The 23,198-nt window shown below is 43.3% G+C and overlaps 1 protein-coding gene across 11 annotated transcripts in view; it reads right to left on the reverse strand.

Moving 5' to 3' along the window:
* Positions 1 to 23,198, reverse strand: part of SLC30A10 (solute carrier family 30 member 10) — a 146,301-nt gene that overhangs the window by 98,257 nt on the left and 24,846 nt on the right. The window contains exon 5 of one of the 11 annotated variants that reach the window (XM_080408548.1): positions 1,134 to 13,679. The exons of the other annotated variants lie outside the window; for them this stretch is intronic. The gene's annotated coding sequence lies outside the window, so the exon portion shown is untranslated. Of the gene's footprint in view, positions 1 to 1,133; positions 13,680 to 23,198 lie in introns of those variants that run through there. 11 annotated transcript variants of the gene reach the window in all.

Below are 23,198 nucleotides of genomic sequence, written 5' to 3' on the forward strand. Positions count from 1 at the left end.
CCAGTCACAGAACTGCAGACTTGGGAGATGTGTAAAACTGGTACTAGGGGGAATAAAGTGAACAAAAAAAAAAAAAGTGTCTAATAGATGCAAGACACTCCAAACAGCAAATTTGGGTGTAATGTGGAGGTGCAGACTAATAAAAAAAAAAAGCCAAGCTTTAAAACATGTTAGAAAAAAAAAAATCTAAAAACGTAGATGTACAATATATAGATATAAATCTACCACAGACTAAGAGGAAAAAGCCTTCAACACCATCATCATAGCCTTCCATGTGTAGGACTTAGGACACTGAAGATATACTAACTCCACTTCCAGACTGAAACCAGTGACTTCAGGATCCTGAGGGCAGCCGAGGGGCGTGCATAACAGCAGAGAAAGCGCAGGTACAAGGGGGTGTGCATATAGCAATTTTAACTGCATCATTATTGAGATATATTCTAGAAGTGTACTCTATTTTTCTTTTCTCTATTATTTAGATCTGGACTAATAATTATTCATTAATTATACTGATAGCAATTCAGTTACACAAATAATACTTGATGTTGTATACAAGGGATGTTTTCTTTCTGAAGAACAAAATTTTGAATGTAATGCTACCTTTCACTCATGGATGGTCATCATACATGTCCTGGACACCCATGGATGTAACAGAGTAGGATATGTCCATTTGCATTAATGGATTGCTCTGGGCAGTAAACCCAGCACTGCCAGTGGGGGAAAGATTCCAGCATTTCTTACCAGCACAAGGACGTATCTGCATCGTGTTTTGGGGACTGAAGTACAGTGGCTCTGCTCGTGCTCTCCAGGCCTGCCAGCTCCACACATGAAATCATACCATCATGGTTAGCCCAGCAGTGAGCACAACTCCTGCTGAAAGCCAGGTTTAGACTACCGCAGGTTCAACACTTCCCCAACACAGCCGCAGCGCTCTCAGTTTACAGCTGGTTCACATCTGGCTGCTTCAGAGCACAGGCTTCTCTCTGCTTGCAAATCAACTCAGAGACATGCTTGAAGGTACAGTCCAGAAACCCAAAACACTCATGAAAACTTCTTGTATTTCCCACTCCTTCCTTTCATTTCTTTTTTCTTTTTTCCTTCCCCCCCGCTTTTAAAAAAAAACAAAACAAACCAAAAAACCAACTTTGTCAGCATGTCTCCTCTCCAGGAGAGCATCTGAATGGTTTATTAGCAAGAAACACCGCCCATGGTTTCCCTAGTGGCTTAGGCAGTGACACTACTAGAAAGAAACATTAAACAAGGTCTTCTGTGAGAAGACAGCCATGGTTGTTCATCCCAAAGCAGCACTGGAGATAAGTAAGAAGCACACCTCAGCCCACCACAGGTCAGCACAACATGGTCCTCAAGCGAATTTCCCTCTCCATCACCAATGTTCCTGCGCAGGACGATGCCTATCAGCTACAAGAGGCAATCAAACCTCAGGATTCACTTCAGGAGTACATTAGAGATGTTACCTAGATGAGCAGTGACTCATGAACACTTTCAGCTGTAGCCAAAGGAGACGTGTCAAACTGATTCAGTCTAACAATTGTCATAGCTGAGAGTGTCAGGAGGAGGTTTACAACAGTTCTGCAGTCTGGCTTTAGCCTGAAGAGTTAGGGCGGGGACTGTAAAGAATTGGCAGCTGATAACAGAAGTGGAATGAAATCAAAATATCTATCCTTTGTTTATTCATCATCTTGAAATATTTATAATGGTCCAAGTAACCCTCCACCCACCCCACGCTGGAGCTTTTAAATGTGTGTCCAGATTCAAGACTGGCAGCATCTTGAGTCCATCTCTGGATTAACCCAAACCCTTCTCCTTAGGCCATTAACAGATACTTCAACAAAATGAGACCAGAATCTACGCTAGCCTTAGCTTTGTACTTGCTGCCTAAACTCAATTTAATATTAGGTGTTGCAAGACTAAAATGATCCCTAATGAACCCAGGAAATGGCATCATGGATGAAGTCACGCAAGGCCTGACTCCAGGCAGCAAACCTCTCCTCTACATATATAAATAAATATATATAAATAGATTCAGGGCCAACTGCCCTTAATAAAGCAATCTGTATCATGGTACCTACCTAAATGGATTTAAAGTCTCCCTCTGACTTAAGTTTAACATTTCTCTCTGCTCTCTGTTTTCTTTAAAAAGAACTGTACACATAGCATCCATATTAAAACCACGAATGTCCATAATGCTCCTGGAGTTCACATCTGCAGTTTTCTTTGTTCTCTTTCAGGAGAAGTCTGCCAGTAGGGAAGATTACATGTTGCCTTGAATTTTCCCAGATTATGTCTGCTTGGAACCAGCACTATGGTTCAGTCTTTTGTACACATGGAGAGGGCAGCTGGAACATTTCAGATACAGATGTGAACCTCCCCAGAGTTAATTATTCACATTATTGTTTGCATCTTCGAATTGAGTTACCCAGCTTGCATTAAAGTTCTACATACTAGCTTTGGTGCGCCAATACCTTTTGAGAATTGCTGGCTGCAACTACTGCTCTGTACATACATTCCCAGACAATTTTTGGTTTGTGTGATTGGTGGCAAGATTGTGAACACAAACATGGAAAAAATCTTCCACCAGAAGAGCAGCTATTTGAACAATTAGGAGCACAGAGGAGACTGAGAATTGTTCTCCTAAAACCCTTTAGCTGCATTCCCTACTCTCCACCATCCCCACACGTCCCCTCCCTTTGCTGATCCAAAATGCCTAACCCTGCAGACAGTTGTCCTCATATACTGTTTTTACTGGAACTGCAAGACAGTTTATCAAAAGGTTTTTCAATGATGATACTTTCTCTCAGACCTGAAGAAAGAGCTAGCTCGGTTCCCTCCCACATCCTCCACACACTTGCTACAGAAGAGCTGCGAGGTGTTGATGATGACCTGTTTCAGACTTCTTTAACATCGGATGCCCTGGCCTCCTGGTCTGACAACTGATTGATAAGTCCTCTTTTGTGGGCTGAGAGTGACTGACCTTTTCCTCTTGGATTCCCATTATAGGGTAGCCCTGTGTCCTCTTTCTTGGCCAAGTGCCATGGGAAAGAGAGCATACAAAGACAGCTCAAAGAATGATGTATGAAGTTAAAAAAAAAAAAAAAAAAAAGGAAGGAGGCGGCTTTGAGAATCGTTCAGCATGACTGTGCACACACTAAATATACATGAGTCTTTTTAACATGTAAGGATCCTTTCTCTCATCTCTGTACTGGCTCTGTATGTTGAGATGAGCCTTGCTTTAAGTAGGTTTCCCTGGACATGTCTGGTCTCTAGGAACGCTTTTAAATGAGTTATCCACTGGGATCAATTTCCAAACAAAATCCATCACACTCAGGGCACAGATTTCCAACTTCAAAAGCCATTAGTTAAGCTGGAAGAAAAAATTGCAGCAACTACTGTGGGTTTCCCTAAGCTCTTAAGTTATACAATCTTGTCAGTGCATCAGAGGCCAGCAAGACCATTGCTGCTGGAATGGTTAATGGGAGGCTGATAGGAGGGAAGAGCCAGCTGCTTAAGATGTGGGAAAGTCACTCATGCTCCCTGCAAAACTCCTAGGATTCCCTCGGATTTGCTGAGGTGCTTTTCGTCCACCACTCTCTGCAAAAGTACAGTTTCTCAGTACAACATCATAAAACATTTGGTAGCTTATAGAGCTGCATTGCCTGATTCATATCCATATCACACTTCAACCGTAACTTTGCATAAATCAAACTCTGAGCTTCCAGAAAGGTTGGTTTAAAAAAAAAAAAAAAAATCTGAAACAGTACAAGAAAGAAAAGTTACTGCAATATACGGATTGAAGGGAGGGGAATAATAGAAATAACATGGCAAAACCTGATCTTGCAAAATATTCAGTCCAACTTCTGTATAAAAGGGATGACTAAAGTTATCCAGACCTAACCTTTTCAGACCCAATAGTGCTTCTGATGCATTTCGTTTATGTTTAGTCATTAAACACTTTCCACGCCAAGTAATTTGCCCAAATCCCTCAATTCTGAGGGCCCCCAAAACACTGTATAAATAGTACTGAAAAATCTAGAGACAGACACTTTTTCAATCTATGTTTGCGCATTTCTGTCACTGATTTTTTTTCACGTGGATTTCCATTGAGTTTATCCTGCACTTGTCATATTTGTATTAGGTGGAAGCAGTCTGTCAGCTCTACAGCTTAGGACCTGTCACAGAAGGAAGAACAGGGGAAGTTTTGGGAAAATGTTGGGGTACCCATTGTCTTGGAGGATTGCTCAGGAATCTGTCAGTCTATGTTTTGTCAAATGTTCAGAGGAGATGGGCAGAGACAGAGGGAAGTTTTGCTCACTTACATGTTAGCTAAATACTTCCCCAGACACGTCAAGATGTTCATCATACTATTCCTGATGAAACCCATGTAACCATGGTGCCCATATTGCCTACAAGGGCAAGCATCTAAGGGAGTCTGCAGAATGGAGACCTGAATGGAGAAACGTTAATGCGTGTTTGCTACTATGATATCCAAACTTAACAACACTCAGAGATCAAGTCATTTATTGGAAATACGTTTAGTCTCTGCTGGCCATGGTCAACAGAAAACCAGTCCTGGCCCAAAAGACCTTTGCACTACTGAGAAGAGTAATCAGAAAAAGTGAAACACCCTGTGGTGTCATTGCCACAGCCTATATTGGGTTCAGGTTTAGGGTGGTCAGGCTTTTATTAGATGAGTAAGTTCTGGGACGTGCCAAAATAACTCGTTCATCCAAAGCTCTGCTGAGCTCGCTACTGCTTTCAAGCAAAACTGGAAGGGTTTCAGATGCCAAGGAAGAATTTCATAGGTTGGGATAAAATAATATTAATGCCTATGGTCTTGGCCTGAAAATAAGAAAAATTCAGCAGCATTAGATTACTTGAAATGTATAGGTAGGTGGATCATCTGATGCTGAACTTGATCATCTATAGAAAAGTTTAACTCTTCTTTTGCAGCATACAATTTCAGCTAGAAATGAGTCTAACTAGATTCAGATCTAAATGTTTACCAAGTTTAAGGGTTATACATATTTGCTAGAAAGGTCATATCAAGCACAGATCTGAACTATCTGGAAGTTCTTACTCAGCCACAGACCAAAAAAGAAAAAAAAAAAACAAAACACAGAAATCAAGCCCAGCTATTTTACTTGTCAGAACACCAAACTCAGTATCACAGGCATTTACTTGAACTACAGTCAGTATCGGCTACCAAAGTGAATGGTAGAGATATAATCCAACACATTTCCTTCCTTCCATTAATCTTTTTGAAATTAGAGCTGAAAATGCTTATAGAAGGTGAGTTTGGGATTTCCAGAAAAAAGTAATTTCACTGAAGAAACATAAGCATTGTAACAAAAGCAAAATACCAATAGTGAAGGGGAAACACTGGGGAAAGTGCTGCTTTTTTAATTAATTTTTGTAATGTTGGCTACTTCCACACAGAGGCAGACATCCCACATTTGTTATAGCATCTGGCAACATTATTTTAAATCAAGACACTGATTCATCTGACTGGCCTCGGAAGCGAGCTAATGCTGTTTTCAGCAGGACTGAAAACTGTATCAGAGCCTCAAGAGGGGCAGCAGGCAGCCTCAAGGACTTTATCAGACACGTAGAAGGGTATTGTCCACAGAGGAAGAAAAAAATCCAGGAGTCATTGCTAAAGGGCCCAAGTAAACCTGATGAGCAGGGGGCACCTGCCTCCCGCTCCAAAGGCAATGGCACAGCATCTAATACAAATGGCTGAAAAGTCTAATGGCTGGAAATTAAAATAAGCCGTCAGTCTGCTAAAAAAGATTTTTTAATTCAAAATAAATCAGACTAACAATTTACAGATGTTTGGAAAGAAAATGTTTAAGTTACTCGTTTTCAAAGCCTGAGCCCTCCCTCCCTACCTTCAGTATTCCACTTGCATTTTTAATGGTTGTGGTGGCTTTCTGCCACTGCCTGCTCCCTCCTCATTCATAGCACAAACCTCATGAGTCAGCAGGTCTTGCACTCACCCTTAACTTTGAAATCACATCACCTCTATTATTCTCAGTTAAGCAATGGAGGTAGAGAGAGAAACCCAAGAGCTCATTATCCCTTAACAAAAAGAACTTTATCAAGCCAGAAAATAAAATGTATGTATATATGTATGTAAATATATGTCAAAGAAACAAACAAAAAAGTCATATTTGGAAAACACCAATTTGGTGAAGCTGTGGAAATCTTAAGTAGTAAATTAGATCCTTAGAGAAAGGAGTAGAGGGCACATATCTTTTGTGATTTATGCTAGCACTTTCTAAATGCACACATACAAAGCCAACCTGTATTGCCAAGCCAGAAAAGGAACCTCAAACACTGAACGAAGTCTAAAGTGCCTATCTCCAGCCTGATCCTTCTAGCTCCGAGAGTGGTGGCACGGCTGGCAGGCAGGCCGGCTCCCATCCTTGTGCCACTGGCTTTGCCCCCACTCCCTCCGTCCAGCCAAACCATAGGTGAGGAATGACACTGCTACTATCTGTTGCATCTACTGGTGTTCCTTCTAATGCTGTCCGGTTTACACTGTTCTTGCTACCCAGTTAGGGGCTTTCTTCACTTCCCCTCCTCCCGCCCCCCCCCTCCCCCCAATGCCTGGAATTGATAGGATTTTTTTCAGTATTGATGTACTTATTTTTAAAAAAGTTCTACAAACAAATTTGGTTCCCTGACACATCCAGCTTCCTCACTGAAACTGGAAAATTAAATTTCTCTTTCTTTTCAGCTGATCATTTTCCATTTTGAAGTTTTGTCTTGGCAAAAGTACACAAGAAACAAGGGTCAAGAAATGCATCTTCCTGGTAAATCTTTGCTTTTTTTGCCAATTTATTCTACTTCTGAATGTGGCAGGCATGGGAGATAAAGTCCCAGTAACTAATTATCTACATGTAACTTTTTTACAAGTGGATGAGAATATAAAACCTGAGAAAATTTGAAGTTTTTCCCCAAGAATTTTGCCCCTTCGATTAAGAAAAATGTGCATTTCCATCTTTACGCAAGTCTTTTAGTGAAAATTTGTCTTGCCCTGGTTCTGCAACCTGGGAGAAGACCAAGAAGGGAAGAAAGGTGTTGATGAACATGAGGGACATGAATGCAGCTACTCATATCAAAGCACTGGAGGAAGCATTGCTCAGATTGCTAAAACTCAGTGCTCTGGCTCATCCCCGGTGAATGTATCAGTATGGGTCTTCCTTCAAAAATGAAATTTGGAGCCCCAAATCATTCTTGAAACGCATTCAGAATTACCCTGGACACATTTACAACATCAACGGTAAAACTGCAGAGAAAACTTTCCCAAATCAATCCGTTACGCATTTGTGCCACCTAGTGAACAAAACCAACTGGAAATGGCTTTGTGAGGGAGGAAGACCAGACCCTGGCCTCAGAAATGCTCGCAGACTGGCTCTCAGGAGTGCTTTGGTGGCTCACTAGGTTACTGCTTTTGTCCATCACTGATGGATTGCCAGTTTCAAACCCTAGAAGGGCTGCAAGTGAACGTGACCTGGTAGTTCAGAGCCCCCAAAAACTTTTTCCGTGTCATGGGGTGGGGGGGAAACAGCTGGATCTCACTCTCATCATCTCACAGCCCTATCAGTGACATTAGCACTTGGTGCTATAGAGTAATGAGCAACTCAAAGTCATTCTGTGTTCAGGTATACTTAATTTAGACAGCTAGCATCTGCTATTCTGCAAAAGGAATCCTAATATTATTCAGATGAAAATCTACTTGGACTGTAAAAAAAAAAACCCAGTATTATCCTGGGACACAGTTTCCTATATAGCTTATGGCTATTTGGGGACCATAATACATCATGACGACGTAGCATTATTCATAGTAATAGCAGTCGTGAGGCCCCAACCAAAAAAAGGGGAAACTTGAATGTAGCTGCAGTTTACAAGCTAATCCAATAAGAGGGAAAATAAAGAGAAATCCTCATTTTACAGATGAGCACGGTGAAGTTACAAAGCCAGGCAGCATATGGTTATGCTGTACATTCTAGGGCAAATCCAGAGCCTGGTGATGGCAGTTAGCGCCCAAGGGTATATAGGGTATACAGGCATGTCTATAGGGTTTCCTTGTCCCTGGTGTCATGCTCCTGCACGGCTTCTATGGCTGCTCAGACCAAGGGCTAAGGAGGGTTGTGAGGGTTCAAGGTCCGTATAAGCCTTCCAAAAACGTTGATTTTTTGTTTAGCTTGTGTGATTTAAAGCTTCAGCTGTGGACTTTGGTTTCAGCTTCCAGGCCAAAATCCCTAACCAAGTGTTGTTTCAGTATTTTGCCAGTTTGTATATTAAATGACAGTAATCAGATCCTGTGCAAGAAGTTGATTTTGTTTACCAGTATTTCAAATGTAACCACTATCTGAGCACCAACTTCCCTGCACAGTAATAAACTCAGTTGAGGACAAATGACAGTTGCACACGCTATAAAATAGCGCCATCTAGTGCACACGGGGTGTTAGATTAAACAATCCTTTTCCCTAAGGAAAAACATCCTGAAGGTAGCTGGACACATCTTTAGCACAAAGCTTCCAATTTCAATTGTTTCTAAAATTTAGGTCTGCGCTAATGCACATTAGTTATATCTGCTCAGCATTTGAGTTCTTTCATTAAATGCTTATGCAGAGAAAACGTTTTCCATGCCACAAAAACCAAATTCCTACCTATCCCCAAAATTAGGCATGTATTTATCACAGCAGTATCAGCTTCACAGCCTGTGTACTGACTTCCCCTAAGAAGTGTAGAGCAATCAGAGGAGAATCACTGGCGAGTCTCAAGTAATGAGACTTGTTACGATTGCTCATTAAAATCTTCTGATAAGGCGTTTGTAAGAGCTAAACATCTAAATTCACAAACTGCTGTTTTGCTCATGAGAGCAACTTTTGCAATTAGTACAGCAAGCCCAAAGACATTGCTTACAGCACAGAAAACTCTAAAAGTAAACATTGCCAGAGCAGCACCAGGTGATCCTCAGCACACCTGTAAGTTAGCTCATACCAGAGAAGCCAGAGGAGCATTTGCCCAAATTCTCCACATCTCTGCCATGATAGTACAAACTTAGTGCTCTGCAAGACAAAGCAGGTTGTCTACTCTAAGAGGTTAATCTGCAGCAATTGTGCTCCACTGCAAAATTAAACCACTCTTTAGGGTTAGACAAGAGCCAAGCTCTTTGGCTTGTAGTACAACACATTGTAGAGTGTGCCAGTCACCAAGAAGGAAAGTCCACCCCGTCATAGCCCCATCAGAGTAGTTGCTCTTCCTTAGCGCCCATATGAAGCTTTCTGCATCTCCCTGCTCCTGGATGCTCCACCAGACCCTTTGGGGCATTGGTTTCCAGTGTAATTTAAAAGGTGCTGATGCTCCACAAGGAAGTACAACCTGTCCGAAATGGAGAAAGTACAAAGTTTGCCCTTGCAGCACTCTATTAAAGGCTATATCATTTTTGGTCCCAAATACACACGAATATCTTCGACGGCACTTGTCTGAACTGTGATTTCAGCAATTCTCACAACGTGTATTGTTCTCATCAGAGGCATTACCATGCTAGAAATAGACAGGCTGTAACACCACTAGCTCAATAGGCAGATGTCTCCTCTGAACCTGCAGTGATCCTACTTATCCGTGTCAGCAGGAAGGACCCTGGTACCCCACTGGAGGTCCCTGCCACTGCACAAGGTGGACAGTCTGGACTGTTTGCCCTGATTTAAAGGTTCTGGGGCTGTTTCCTCCAGCACAGAAATGTCAGTTCAGGTGTCTTGGATTAAGTCCAGGTACATAATTGCATTCTTCCTGTCTACATTTCCCTTTTGCTTTCAGTTGGATAAAATAATCCTCATGCTGCAGCCTACATTGTGTTTTGCTGCTCTGCATGCTAAAAAGCTGCCATATTCCATTCCAAACTTGGCTGTATTTAAAGGATGGATTAACTGTTCTTTATGTATGCAGTTTGGAACTGGAGTGCATGGTCTATTGTGTGTTTTAGGATCATTGTTATTTAAACCAGCAGTTTACCACTGGTATCTTCATCTTACACTCAAGTCTTGAAAGAGTATACAAAAAATAGACCACTGTGGAGAGTGGGTTAATATTCACAATGAGCCAAAAAAAAAAAAATAATCAGTGTTTGGTTAGAGTGTGATTGCTGCAGTATTTTTCTGGAGGGGGTTGGGAGGGAAATGGCCTCTTCAGAATTAAGGAAAAAATAATCCACTTACATCATAGAAAGCTGGAATCACATCAAAGGTTGTGAAAGCTCAGAAATTGGCAGCTTGAAATCTGCTAAGAATTGAAATGAATTTATACCTTTTTAATAGAGCTGGAACAATGATTCAAACAACTTAATCCCTTAGCAATTTCACAACCTTTTGTTACTTTTCAGAAGTCTCTCTTTTGTCCTGGCATCTCAAATCACCCATTTAAATCTTTTGCATATTTAGGACCAAATTCTGCTCTCCTAAGTGTTTGATCCTGTTGAGTTCAGTAGAGCTGTAGATGTGCTTGGGAGAGCTGCAGAGCTTGGCCTCTGACCTTGACACAGAGGGGACACCAAAACAGGGCAGCACAGCCCGAGGACAGCACACAGCTCTCTTCTCTGCACAGCTATCATCTGCTGTAGCCCACAGGAGAAAGTCAGCCCTCATTTTTAAAATGAGAGGAACACCAACCTGCTTCCCGGAGAGCTGAAAAACTAAAGCACATGCATGTGACAAAGCCTATTTAGTACAATTTTGCAACAAAACGCTCGCTGGCCTTTTTGAATCAAGTGCCTATACACACACAAGACCTCTTCAGCCCAGGATCAACAGCACAGCATTATGTAGTTGCAGGACAACCAATGAGATGGAGCATCCGAGTCCATAACTGAAGTGCAGGGCAGTCTCCTTGTGCCAGAACAGAGCCCTCTGCCTGGACCTGTGGCGCAGAAGATGCCCACGCTGAGACCCAGGCGGCAAAAGGGCACTAAGGCGTAGGGGCTCCTCCACCCAAGAGGGGCACAAATCGATGGCAGCCCTCCTCCCGAGCTGTGCCTCAGCACTAAGCAGGGAATAAGCCAGAGGGGATTCTAGTCCATTCCCTCTCTTGAAGGTACTTCAGTGGATAGCCAAGAAGGTGAAACTCAGAAGTAAACAAAGTGAAAGAAGCCTGATTCTGTAGTTAGGCAGTTGAGGTGCTCAGCTAGGAAGAGGGTGACCCGGGCTGTTTCCTCCTTTTAGGGGGCTGTTGAGGTGTTACACTGGCCACTGGAGCTAAAGAAAGGCAATAACTCATGCAGTGACCGGCGGCCCCAGATGACCCCTTCCAGCCGAGGAGCTTGACCACCGCTCTGGGTGCTGGTTTCAGGCTGCGAACTGCAGCCCTGGCACAGCCAGCTCCCGCTGCCACCAGCGGGCTCTCTGCAAAGAGCACCCTTTCTCTGAAACCACGGCACGAGGCTTCCACGCGCACAAGCACGCACACGTCTGTGTTGGTTTTCTGCAACATTAATGCTGTTTGGTCCCTGCACATTCTAGGTATAAAGTTACTTTTGCACATTCCCTCTGTTGACAGCCACCTTCACTAACCAGCAGGCCCCCGTTAGCTCTCTGCAAGAGCTCAGGGCTCCTCTTCTGCAAAAATAACACTTTGTTGGCTCCTCTGCAGACCTGCTAGGAGTACTGGGAAGGAAAGGTACTGAAAAAGTTCTCAAGTGTACCCCAAAAGCTCAGGTAACAGGAGCAGAGCTTTGGTAGCGCTTTTTGACTGCTCTACCCTCCTTCCTCAAGGCTTTGGGATCTTTTACCTACTCTGATCTGTGAAAGAAAAGCATTTGCCCCTCATGTTAATTCTGTCTGGCAGTAAGTATATAGAGCTCTGGTAAGGTCAGCGTATACTCAAGGGACTGCACCACTTTGGGAACCAAGAAAAAGGATGAGAAAAAGCCAGGCAACTCTTCTAGAGCCAGGTGGGACAGGGATTGCCCACAGCTCCAAATCTGGGCAGTTCCCAAGAGCCAACATGCCCGATTCAACACACTGAGCATCATGACAGCGCATTCAGGGAGGTCAGCACCTGTGGAAGGCCATGATCCCTAGAAACTTCATCTTCTACTGATGAGCACCTTGGAAGATGGTAAAATAGAAAGTAATGTATTAGCAAGGGCTGTTGTGAGACCTTGGCAAGTTTTAATCTGCCTCAGGTAGAAGTGGTTTTAATATTTAGCAGAGCACGGGCTAGAACCTGCTTCTCCCAGATACTCACCATTGGCAAGCATTGGTCCCCAGGCTTTTGGTCATTCTAACCCAGGAAGTATTTAAGGAGAAGTTTAATGGGTAAAGTTTTGGTTTCTTTTGACAAATGTTTCAAAGTAATAGAGCATGCTAGCGAATGAGGGCTTAGCCTCCTCTGGTTTTGGATTCAAGGTTTTAGTCTGGTTGACACAAATGCATTCAGATGATAGTAACTGCCTAGTAGCAATGTCAGGCGAGGGTGTTTTACAGGGACAATAATTACATCAGTTAATTATTTGCACAGTGTCATAGGTGTGCATAGCAATGCATCATTTAGACAAGTTCCTACCCCGAGGACCTTACAGTCTAATATGGATGGACACAACATAGATAATTAAAGAATGACCCATGGAAGCAAGAGCAGAAGCAAGCTGAAATTGCGTTCATCTACCACTATGACTGTGGGACACATTTACCTCTCTGACTACCTAGTGTTATTGCCAGATTTGCTTTCCAAACGTGGCACGCACAGCCCACCAGCTGGGAGGCTGGAGCACACCTCCATCACCAAGGCTCCGGTGCCCGCTCCGTATGGTCCCTTTGGCGCTAACAAATGCTGCAGTCCACGCTTCTATTTATGAGGCATCCTGCAAAGCTTTCCACCCTTTATTTCTGTGGCATCCTGCAATCCCTGTTATCCTTCCTCTGCCAGCTGAGGTAGCCCTTGCCTTTTGTGTGCTCCCATAATGAAGTATCTCCCCTCCAGAAAGAATAATTTGCTGCTGCTTCCTTCGGGGCAGAAGGCAATCGTGAAGAAAAGGGGTAGAGAAGTTCAGGCCGCGTTCATACCGCGTGGTCAATGATACATATTGACACAGGGACAAACCAACACCCGCAGCAGAACCGTGAACTTCTGGAACTGTTAGCTACGTTACAATGCAGGCTTACATTAACTATTTAACATAAAATAAATAGCATTCCCAGGCCAGAGGAGGAGGGTTAGCTATTATGAAACTCAAAAGTAAATCTTCACTGACTAGTAGTTTTCCAAGTTGTTTGGTTTGTGGTTGTTTTGTGTTTTGTTCTTTGTTTGTTTTTGTTTTTTTTTTGTAAGAATGATGTTCTCTATTTTATTATTATTTATTTACATTTCCAGGGCTGCCTCATGCCTCCAGCTTCCACTGCACACTACAAACAGAAGTGCCATCCTGCAGAGGAGGGAAGGTGACTCCTGCTGGTTTTCCAGCCTAGATCCCAAGTAAGGTAGAAGAGAAACCTTCACAGTCTTGGTGCCCCTGCTGCTGAGAGGCCCTTCCAAAAGCATGCATCTCCCCTTGTGTGACCTCAGCAAAGACACCCTCCTCCAGCTATTTGAGTGTATCCCCTGATTATGTACTTAGGCACAAATGCTGACATCTTCTGGATTTTGAAGAGTTCATTCTGAAAAGCAGAAAAGCTGTGTGAATGAAGAACTGAAGCAGCCCTCAGCAAACGAAGGAAAAAAGACTTTGAAGGATTTGGGAAGACTTCTCATAGGAAATATGAAATAGCAGCAAGAAAAGCCACAGAATTAGTATTTTGCCAGGGAAGTCTTCCCTGTTTCCTATAAGCACCCCTGACAAAATTTTTATGGGACCACAAAGAATTCTTGCTTGCATTTCCATGAAGCAAAGAAAAAAAAAACCCACAGAGATCAAACAGCTCCTTTATCCATGCATATGCCCAGTAAATGACAAATCAAAAGTGTTATCCCAGATAACACAGTCACACAGCTCAGAGGGAGAGGAGCAGGGATGCCCTAGCCAGCTGAACAGCAAATGTTTACTGCATAAGAAAACTGTGGTGGTGTAAATATTGTTAGGTTGCCAGGGAAATTGTAAAAAACTTCACACCCTCCATAAACGTATACACATCCTTGGACAAAGACGTCTCTATGGCTTTGGGACAGAATGTGAGAGACGTGCTGAGCCTTAAAATATGCTTGAAAACGTAGAGCGCAATATTGGAAAATCCAGACTATCCATTAACCTTTTACATATGTATGTATACACACATTCATATGTGGACAAAACCAGCAACCTGAATAAAAATATTCAACACCTACACTTTACATGAACTTTATATGTATACTTATGCTTTAAAAATATATTTTCCATTTTTACTGAAGTATATTTTAAATACAGTTTTTATAAAATGAATAGAAAAGTCATATCATAAATATCAGCTACTTAAAAATGAAAGTGTGAGGAAAATACAAATTGTTCCAAACTCAACACAAAAGCATGAAAATACATTTCACTTGCTCAGAACAAACCAGCATAGGAAATTTCGTTCTCTGTAACAACTCTGTCCATTTCTGTTTCGTTTTGATTTTCTTCTAGTTCTTCCCCTCAAGACTGAAGAAATATTTTTATACATACACACACACTTACTACACTCCCGATTTCTCCAAACCCCAACAGAAGAATCTCCTATAATTTTCCCAGTTTCCAGAGAAGCTTTCCATAGCACACTCTCATTTACATTTTATTGCCTTTTTTTTCCTTGCACCATAGAATGCCATGCTTAACGTTCAAAATTTATTCCTTATTGCTCAACTCAAAACTATGCGTTTCTTTACCTATAATGGGGACAAGAAGTGTGACAGCTGTCCTTTAGTATGACAGCAGACCAGGTTATGCGCTGCACCTCTCAACTTACACCGGCACAGTATGACTAAAGATGCTATACATCACCCAAAGCACAGGCAAAGCCTGCATTACAGGCTTTTTCTGTGTTACTCGGGCAATATTAAACAGCACAGAATCACATTGCTCAGCTGCAATGTGGACGAAGCCACAGAACTGAAACGATAGAAGACAGTCACGTACGGCTTCCCATGCAAACGCCAAGAAGGCTGAACCTTTAACTTGACACTAGTCACAACTGCACTCAATTGTCCTATAAAAAATATACAAAACATCCCTTTCCAGTTTCCTGAAGCATATTCCATCCAGTCATATTTCTAGGAAAGCTATGTTCACACTTCAATTGGCAATTAACTTTTTCCCCCATTAAAATATCATCATGTGTCTCTTGGAATGCATGCACCTCATGTTGTGTAGCGTGCGGAGTAACGTCATGCTACAGAAAAGAGCTGGCAACGAACTGGACATCTGTGCTACCTTGCCACATACCAAAAGACCAGTGCGATAATACCTAGCAAATAAATATGATCACTTGTGTAGCAAGTCTTTCCTTTTCTTCATCTATTTTAACATTTGAAGGGTGTAGCTTAACAGAGAACAGCAGAAACCAATCTTACAAATACATATGACACGTAACCTAATTTTTCCCAGCCCTTCTGTGCTTACAGCCAGTTGGAAGTCATTGGAAAACGCTTTACATTGAAGACAACCCAACTCCAATATGGAATAAAAGTTCAACCACTTGAGATTTTTCTGAAGAATAATAAAAAAAAAATCTGGAAATTTCTAAACAAAAGAATTGTTTTGCCTACAAGAAGCAAAAAAAAAAAAAAAAAAAAAAAAATCAAGTCTCTTTTTCTCCCCTCTCACCCCATTCTGTCAGAGAATTCCAGAGAGCTCCTTGGCATGGGTCCCCAAACCTGAAGTGCTGCCAGAATCCAAGGGGAGCTCAGTATGGTCTTAGAAGGAATCCTGTTTGCTCCTTTGGAGGGTGAAACCAGAAATACCAAGTGATGGTTCCCAGCTAAACTGCTGGAAGCCTGGAAAACCCAATACTGTTCTCAAAGCTTTGACAAACCCACACTGGGGAACACTGTGATGTTCCTTAACACCAGCGAGGATCCTGAGGTGTCACCCCATCAACACAGTCATCTACTCTGCTTAGCTCAATATCATCCCTATCACTACACATCAAACTCAACAGGCCTCAAAACAAAAAGCATGTGAAATCTTAAAATGTTTTACCATACCGACACCTCATGACTCCATCTATAGATAAAAGTCACCCAAAAAACCCCCACCAAATAGTCATATATAGAGATGTTTAGAAGCATACCTTCCAAACCATTCTCCTTCAACAAGATTTTCAGAGACATGCTTCCAGCTAAGAAATTAAGCTAACTTGGCAACACCAAACTAAATAGCAGATAGTTCATTGAAATCTATTAGAAATAAATCTAGTTTTGCATTTCCATGCTGCATCTTTGAAGCAGTTACATGTACAGCTGTCCTTCAAACCTCCACATCCAAAATGTGGAAGTATCAGGAAGTCAGCTAAGGTGTTGCTGGTTCTCCCACCAAAATAACTGAAGAACATACTATCTTGTGCAACTTACGTAGCATAAAACCTTGCAGAGTTTGAAAGAGAAAACAGACATAACACTGTTTTCAAGAAACACGTGCAGTCACCTCAAGCAAACATTACATGAGAAGATTCTACAAAAATGCAACCCGCTCTCTAGCAAAGTGTACTCCTATCAGCCATATCCTACCAATTGCATAGACAACTCACATGATCCAGCATCTACTTTACAAACAACGTTATTGCTAACAGTCATAATCATATTCAGAGTGTCCCCAAAACAGTTTAAGAAAGAGCCTTGTAATGGCTTGAACACCATAAACATCAAAATGCCTATCATCTTATAGAGCTGTGTGTCTGTGACTGAAACGTTTCTTAAATGACCTGGGAATGCTCTCCACTACCTCCTCTGTCAGAGCATAAGTGCAGAAGAACAGTCTCCGTGGGCAATAGGCTGAGTTACTATATTGTGGTTATGGGGAGACTTGCAGACTTGAAAAGAGAATATGGATACTCCCATACAAAGACTAAAAATAAGCCCCAGGACTAAGAAGAAATTACAACCATTGCTCGCTCTTCAGCTGCGTTACCCCTTCTCAGTGGCACCTACTAACTATACAGAAACTCACTGTCTTTTTCAGCAAAATGGTTCCTAAGTAGGATCATAGAACAGCTTGGGTTGGAAGGGACCCTTAAAGGCCATCTAGTCCAAGCCCCCCGCAGCGAGCAGGGATGTCTTCAACTAGGTCAGGTTGCTCAGAGCCTCACCCAACCTGACCTTGAATGTTCCCAGGGATGGGACATCTACAGCCTCTCTGGGCAACCTGTTCCAGTTTCACCACCCTCAGCACAAAAAAAATATTATTCCTTGTATTTATCCTGAACCTACCCTCTTTTAGTTTAAAGCCATTACCCCTTGCCCTGTTGCTACAGGTCCTACTAAAAACTCTGCCCCCAGGTAAACTAATAGAATCACGCCCTTATTCAATAGTCCGCTGACACACACTTGCCATCAGTGAAAGTCGCCCTCTGCATTACACCAACCCCAAAACACAAAGCCACCGGAGAGAAAAAAGAAGGCGGCGGGGGGACACGACACACGGACAGACTGTTACACAGCTTTAATAATGCCATGTTACACACTGTCATGAATTCCACCTGTTCTCCAGCTCTGGAAGTACCACATTCCAGAACATCCTCCATACATTTATAATCCACGCCTGCTCTCCACACTGCTGCATCCCCCAGTAAGCACTTCCAGTCTTCCTAGCCAAATTACTTACAGCTTCCACAAGTGCAATTCAATCTATGCTAATTTTCCAATTAATTCTGTATTCTGCTCTCCAGCACTCTCTCACTAGCTGACATGAAAAGCAGTCACCCACTTTTACACTGAGATGGCAGAACAGCTGAATGCTTAATGACCTAAGTAGTTCAATTCACTGATGATTAAATCCTAGTGAGGTTTCCAAAGTTAATTGTATGCAGTTTCCCACCACACAAGCAAAATGTGAGACACTGAGCTTAGCTTAGAACTAGTGAAAAGCTTGCAACTGTTTTATTTCCTTCAAGGGAAATAGTTGTTTTCAACAGAGTCTAAAAATGCTTTGTTAAAAATCCTATTTATTGTGCTTTAGCTAAAACTCAGCCCAAATTGAGCCTGTCCCCTGGAGTTCTTTCAGCTACCTACATGGATGCTCTTCTGAACTGCCCTTCCTTGAGCCTGCTATTTTCAAACCTGGTTCTTCCAACACCCCAGTCATTCCAATGCTGTGAAACCTTCAGATACAGGATTGCCACCCGTGCTCAGAAATGCATTACAGCTTTTCATCCTCAGCCTCGCAAACAAATGCTCTTGGTCAATAGGAGTATTTGCCAGGACTTGTAAAAGAAAATAATGTGGGACTACACTGATTTTTGAACTTAAAACCAAAACTTTACCAGTGCTTCAAAGTCCCCCCATCAGCTCCACTTCATGACAGCCTCAGGAGCGTTTGGTGTTTACACTGTTGACACGATCTTAGGAGGAGGGGCACAGAGATTTGTGATTGCCAATTAGCAGGTTGCATTGCACTCCTAGTTCGCTGCAAGGTTATAAACTACTAATTAAAAATAGAAACTAAAAAAAAAAATACCCTAAGCCTCAAACAACAAAAACAACAACAGGGAAACCCTATGGGTGATGTATTTTGGGGTGTTCTATGGATTCTTTGGATTTCTGGAGTCAACTGCCTGCCTAGGAGTGTACACGAGGCACATAACAGCGCTTCCCAGGCAGCCGCCAGCTGTCAGCTCCAATTGCTTACACTGGCTACATAATCGTGTAAATTGCTTTCACTTCCCATACACTATTTACAACTCAAATGTGGAAAGAACAGAGACTGGGCATCATTAGCCCATATACTCTATTCCTTTGTGAAAATATGTAATTCTCTTAATTATCATATTAATGGTGATTACTTTGGGTTGCACAGTCGAGTAAGGCAATTAATACCACTACAGACATTTGCAAAAATCAATTGAATAAAAGTCAAATTTTGCAAATCTTAAGATAAGCAGGCAATGCATTGTAGGCTTCACTGATATGCCCTTCACCTGCCCATGGCAGGGTGTTAGGCTTTAGCTTCCCTGAACCCGAGTCCCAAATACAGAAGTAATTTCCACAGATGATGCTCACTTCTAAGGAAAATAACAGGGCTACCTGCAGACAGCTTCAACGGGTGGGTTCAGTTCCCTAAGAACCTGATCCAGTTCCTTCTAGTGAAGATGAAAAGGTTGCTACTAAGTTTGAACATTTATTAATACAGCAACCACATACAGCCAAATACAGACTGAACTACAGGGTCTGTCTGCACACACAGCAAAGGAGCCTCTACAAAACCAACAGCTTGCTCCACCTGCAAACCTTGTTCTGCTTGGAGGAATCACTGCAAGATGCCCCTGACTGGGGATGGAAAGAAAAAGTCAGCTGTGATCCAGCCCAACCGTAAGACTCGCTGCTGCCTGAACTCACATTGTTCTGCTCTCCAGGACACGGAGCATCCTTTCGTAGGGTTTCTGCGAGCAGCTGAATTCAGCACCATCTCTGGAAAAACGGTTCCCATGAAGGACAGTCAGAACAGTCATTGAAAACCCTCCGTTTCAATTCCATCTGGAGAAAATCCACAGGCTAGGAGAGAAGAAATCCCAGCTTTTTTTGAAAAAGCATCTTCTCTATGAAGACAAGGGAGTGGGGAACTCCATCAGCACCACTCACTGGAACTGCGCTCATGAGTCTTACTGGTGCGTTGAAGCCAAAGCTTGTTGGAATGTTTTAGTACTTCTTTGCAAAAGAAGTAGTTTTCCACAGACGGCGTTATCTATAGCAAGACTGGTGTGACTAAGTGATCCAAACATTTTTATTCTGCAACGAATACCCAGGAAGAGGTAATTCCATACATTTCAGTGGTTTCATACTTCCATCAAGCAATCCATGAACATGACAAACTCCTTTAGTTCAGTTATAATTTAAATCCCAACTAAAGTGCCACAAGGTAGTAACTTAGCGCGTGCCATCCAGGAAAGTTACAAGTGTTGTTAAAGCTTCAGACAGCCCTGCTCAGAAGCATTTAGTAGGCAATGCCCAACGGGGGATCCTCCATTGCCTGACAGAGGTAGGACCAGCTTCACTGTGACTTAAAACCACGTTACTGCCCTCCCTCTGAAACTGCTTTATAATTCCAGGGAATATGAGACTGTAGCGACACCAGGTTGTCACTCAGCCTTAAGCACTGCCTTTCTTCACCCCCCCTCCACCTCTTTTCTTCTCTCTTCCTGACCCAAGACACACTGATCTTCATCTAGAGCTTATGCAGAAGAGCACTGCTACGTCAGCCTCCACATCAGACAGAGTTAGCCTCACAAGATAAAGAGGTGACCCTCCAACGACAGAGCACAAAACCACATCTGGAGAATAAAAACGTTTGTAGGTTGTACATGGAAGCTGCACTACAGATCTAAGGACGGATCCCCTCTACCGAAGCAGCATAGACACGTGATGAGCACAGAGCTTCCGCGTAGTGGTTAGACATGGGAGAGGATGAAAGGAGATACAGCACAAATCCATAAGGAACCAGATTCCAGTAGTCTAACTCCTGCCTGCGGCCACTCCTAACAGCAAACTGAGCAAGGGGCTGGCAACAGGAGGTATGCCCCACTGGTGGCATCGGTTCTCCTGGAGGTTCACCCCCAAAACTTCATAGATGTTTGTACTTACACAAAGGAGCACTTCTTGCCACACAGGATTACACTGTTGATCCTACAGGAAAACGTGGAGCAATAGACCACCAAGTCACGCAGAGAGGAGCTCACTGCGGAGGCTGCCGCAGGCTGTTCCACAAAGACTTGCCACAGTAGCAGCAACAAGAAAACGTTAATTATAAATTAGTTCTTCAGGGCAGCTAAAGACAGCAGACCTCCATCAGGCAACACCCAGGCATCTCACACACAAGCAGAGCACAGAGCAGCTTCAACACACACCTTTGTGCTGGAGGGGCCACCAACCCGGATCCCTTCTGCTCTGCCCCTAACAAGAGGTGCTAATTATGAGTAATGACAGTAATGAGTGGCACATGCTGTCCCCAGCCCAAAGCAGGTGGTACCTGCAATGCTTGTTAGAGCACAAAGCCTGGCTGTTTCCTGGTTTTAATTGTTTAAATCTCTTGAAATCTCTTGAAATAGACTGAAAAATTAAGAAGTGTCATTTCAATAAAATATTTATGCCTTCTCCTTGAGGAAGAAATCACAACAGATTATTTTTTTTCTTCCTGAACATCCAGAAGGTACTCCAAAAAGAGTCAAATCTTTTTCTCTCCCAAGATGATGCTTGTGACAATATGTAAAACAATCTCATTATTTCAGTGCAAAAAAAAATCTAAATAAAAGGGCTTTAAAGAGTTTTGCAAAAGACACCCAACAGGCAATTTGTCCATGTTTATCCCTTCTCATAACAATCACCTTAAAATCTTCTTTCAGTGGCAAAGTTTAAGAAAATGTGGCCGTCCTTTGCGGGGGGCGGGGTGGGGGTGCTTTTGTTTGTTTGTTTTCTCCCCCCCTCCCCCTTCCCCCCCCCAATTTGGGGCTATTTTTGTCACTCATCCAGGCAGTGGCACCGGTCATTTTTGGTGCGTCCACTAGGGGGCGCGCTAACACCGGCCGCGGCGGAGCGCGGCACCTGCCGGTACTCCACGTCTGCAATGAAAAGGAAGCTCTGAGTAAAAGGTTGGCACAACCCGGCATCAAAGCACGACTGCATGAGAAAATTAAAACAGAAAAGGTGGGATATATACGTCTAAAGCTGGAAGACTTTTCTGACAAAGTGGGATTCAGTTGAGATTGAGGGAGGAGTGACAATTCACGACGCAAGCGGTAGTCCATCCTCTTGTAAAATCCTCCGTCTCCTTCAAGAAGTGTAAAACACAAAAATCAGCCTCGCTGCCCCAGTGACCCTCCCACCGAGTCACAGAGCTTCTGGAGGTTAAACCGCCCTTGGGGACCTTGCCCACCCTGCGGCCACGCCAGCTGGCCACCAGTCACCCCAGAAGCTCCAGCTCCCAAACTGGTTGCTGCTGGCAGAGACACCCAGGCAAGGCCAGGGCAGCACCAGGCGCCGGCGTCACAGCTCTGCGGGGGCAGCTGGGCTGGCTGGTGGGCTTTTACATAGTGCCGCTGCAGGCGTACCACCAGGGCCAGCCTCCTGTTGTTGCACGGGTCTGTTAAGTCACCCACCTGACGAAAGCGTGGGTGGCACTCGCTCGGGAGAAAGGAGGTTCCTAGTGCTCCTGCGTGAGGGATGAAAGCAACTGGAAAAGCTGAAGCACACGTATCCTGGAGGCTAAGGCATCCTCTCCCCTCTAACTACGTACCCTTGCTGGCACCGAGAGGGTCCTTCTTGTCCTTCTTGTCCTTCTACACAAGTGTTACACACCCCTCACAGCCCTTCCCTGCCCGCAGCCCACCCGGAGAGGTCCCAGGTAGAGGAGGGTGCTGAGAACCCCTGCTGCCAGCAGTGCAATCAGTGCAGCTGGGGTCTTTAGCAAAGCACGAGTTCACTGGGCATCCGTTTCCTCGTTCATCCACAGGATAGAAGCCCTGACTTTCTCCTCCCCTCCATCTGTTCTCTTTCTAACATAAAGTAATGGCCTTTTTCCCCTAAGAACCATGCTCACAATATATCCGAGCATGCCACACTCCAAACTGCTAACCAAGTATGAATCATCTCAAAACAAAAAAATACTTTCAAAAAATGAGATCAATGAGAAAGCTACCAAAAAAAAAAAAAAAGAAAGAAAGAAAGAAATCTAAGGCACATAAAAACTCATCCAAAAGGATGTGTTTTCTTGGAGAGCTTTGAAAGCCAGACACTCCAAAAAATCTGCTAGTGGCTTTGCTACTGTTACTGATTCTTGAGGAGCTGTGCTCAGAAGCTTTGGTTGAAAGCAGCTCAAAAACGAGATGAATCGACCACTTGTGAGGGCTGAGACTGACCCTTGAGCAAATGACTTCTTGTTTGTCTGTACAGTGAGAGGCTGAGCTCATCCAGGGCACTGGGGAATGACACAAATGGGAGGCAGGAATGGGGTGAGTGGATGCTGCCGGTGCCCCAGAGGTGACCTCTCTCCTAGGAAGGTGAAAAGAGCCTGTGGGTGCAGA

This window comes from Falco punctatus, assembly GCF_963210335.1.
Source record: "Falco punctatus genome assembly, chromosome: 12".
Lineage (NCBI taxonomy): Eukaryota > Metazoa > Chordata > Aves > Falconiformes > Falconidae > Falco > Falco punctatus.